We start from the raw sequence: 2,775 nt of genomic DNA, 5'->3' as shown, positions 1-2,775 counted from the left end.
GAAAGAAAACAGAACTTTGTTTGGAAATGTATGTGATTTTTCCTAGCCTATACTATTCAACTGTAAGAAATGATTGTTGGGAGACACATATGCACTCATTTTCATTGGTCTGATCTGCCGATGGGCTTGGTTCCTATCCAAAGAATATTTCATTGTAAGGTTTAAATTACAAATAACCAAAAAGTGTTGAACAATGAAATTATTATGAAATAATAATACAATGAAATGGTAGAGAAAGCATGTAGTGTTTTAATGCTTTTATCAGTGGCCATAGGAAGAGTCTGTATTTTCCTTGTATAATGAATGTATTTTGTGTGTATGCATGTAAGTTCTTTTGCTATCCTATTCTTTGACATTTCTTATGCCCCAGCAAATTGGCTCCCATTCCACTCTGTTCTCAGAGAGTTAAAGTGACAGACAAATAAATTAAGACCTAAATGCCTTATTTTTCTTTCCAACTTTTGCTTACAATGCAAACAATTAAAAAAGGTCAGATCATTTATTGCTTTCTCATTTTATACTAAATTTTTAAGTATGGTCTGATGTCCTGTTGGTTAATGGTGAACTTATTCGTCATGTCTGGAAGCTTGTGTAATCCAAACAGATGAATATGCTGGAAATAATAAGCACAGAAAATGCTACTTCTAAGAGTCATTCACTTTACTTTGGAAAGGGGCTCACTCAGAGCAGAAGAAGATGCCTTTTGGCATCCTGGCCCATGCAACTGAAAGGTCAGAAATGCCTCTTTAAATTGCAATTGGAAATTAATACCCAGTCCAGATACCTTGTATGCTTTAGCTTCTATTTGCTCAGAATGCTGTCTAAATAAATAATTACTCTAATTGTCTAATACTGTATATTAATATTTCTTTTTTTAATTTTTGATGAAAATAAGGTCAGAGAACCTAAAGCTTTCAGGAGGGGGAGAGAGAATGAGAGGAACGGGGGAGAAAGAGAGGGAGGGGCAGGGAGGGGAGGGAGAGAGAGTGAAACAGATAGATAGATGATAGATAGATAGATTAGATAGATAGATAGATAGATAGATAGATAGATAGATAGATAGATAGATTATAAATAGATTGCAGTAGATATAGATGATAGATAGCTAGATAGACAGATAGACAGACAGACAGACAGATAGATGATAGATAGAAGATAGATAGACAGACAGACAGACAGACAGATATAAATAGACAGATAAATAGATAGATAGATAATAGATAGATGATAGAGATAAATGATAGATGATAGATGTCTATGGGGATTTTCAGTCATCTAGGTTCATAGTTGTCCCAAAAGTGTTTTTTTCAAAAGGCAACTGGACTTTCTTCGTTTTTCCTTGAAGACAATTTACTTCTCATCCAAGAAGCTTCTTCAAGGAAAAACAAGGAAGTCTAGTTGGCTTTTGAAAAAGCACCTTTAGGACATAGATGAAAGAGTGTGGGGGGTGGGCGGGAAAGAGAGATTTGTTGGCGAACATATATCATTAATATAGCAGACCTTCAAAGATCACCTTCAAAGACCCTGACCCTAGTAGATTAAACATATTTTTGTTTCTATATTTTTCCTAGCAACGTCTGTCTCACCACATTCCCAAACACCAGCAATTATAATAAGTTCAGTATATGGAACTGTTTTGACCCGCTGCCCAAACTTCATTTCTTTCACTTCCACTTGATTTATATCATAACCATCAATAAAAACGTTTTTTGTACTTTCCAGAATTCCAACGCTAAAAAACTACTGCACTGAATTGAATTTGAATGCCTTGGTTTCCTCCATATTTCACATTCCCTACAGCTTTATTTAAGTATCTATATCCAGCTCACCTTCTCCAGAGTTTGGACCAACTTTTCCTGCTCATTTATGGTTATGAGAATCACTGACTAATAAAATCTAGAGAGCTGTTGCCCCTCTGCTGTTGTAGAACGATGCTTATATATGCCTTTCCTCCCACATTAACAGATTTTTCTATGGTTATCAGTCTGGGAGCACAGTACAAAACGCAGCAAATTTCACATTTGTTTCGGTGATATAATTATGCCCTTGGACTTTTTGCAACAGAGCCAAGGAGATCCCTGCTTTCACCCTAGAGAAGATCTAATTCTCTTATTCTGATAATAATCAGAATAAAGTTAGTTTTTCTTCAGGACCATGCAATTTAAGCTTATCTCCAGGCCTCACTAAATCTCAAGTCAACTGGACCACAATTTTGACTTAGCATGATGTGCAAGGTGATTAGCTTATGGATCAGTGTGCTGTTTGAACCCAGAAAATTGGGTTCAGCTTTATTTAATGGTATATCATGTGTTCACGTGCTATGTGAACCATGGGTCGATGAATTATAGTGAAATTCAGGCACAGAAGGAAATTCAGGAATCAAGCCAAAGGGGAACTGGCTATTTTCCTGGCTTTAATGAAAGAGTAGATCGTTATTCAGCAAGCATATTTGATCAGCAGTTAGCTTTATCGTTAGCCTGGACCTGTCCAACAGGTGTGTGAAAGAGAGAGAGAGAGAGAGAGAGAGAGAGGGGCTGTGCTTGCTCTCCAGCAAACGCAGAGCCGGCAGGTGTGAAAGGGAGAGGGTGGGAGGACGGGCGGGCGGGTGTCCCGCCGATTCTGATTGGACCAATCGCAAGCGTTTGCTACGAGCGGAGCGCTGTCCGACGGAGCGTGGTATTGAAATGACTCCTCGTGTTTAAAGGGAGACTTCAGAGAGGATTAAAGAGCAACAGGTAGTTTGCTGTGCTCAGTCTACCTGGAACTTCCTCAGCC

Source organism: Pituophis catenifer, unplaced genomic scaffold (genome assembly GCF_029215685.1).
Source record: "Pituophis catenifer annectens isolate HBS135680 unplaced genomic scaffold, rPitCat1.0.hap2 SCAF_1, whole genome shotgun sequence".
Classification (NCBI taxonomy): Eukaryota; Metazoa; Chordata; class Lepidosauria; order Squamata; family Colubridae; genus Pituophis; species Pituophis catenifer.
Note: the sequence above shows the minus strand (reverse complement) of the source record.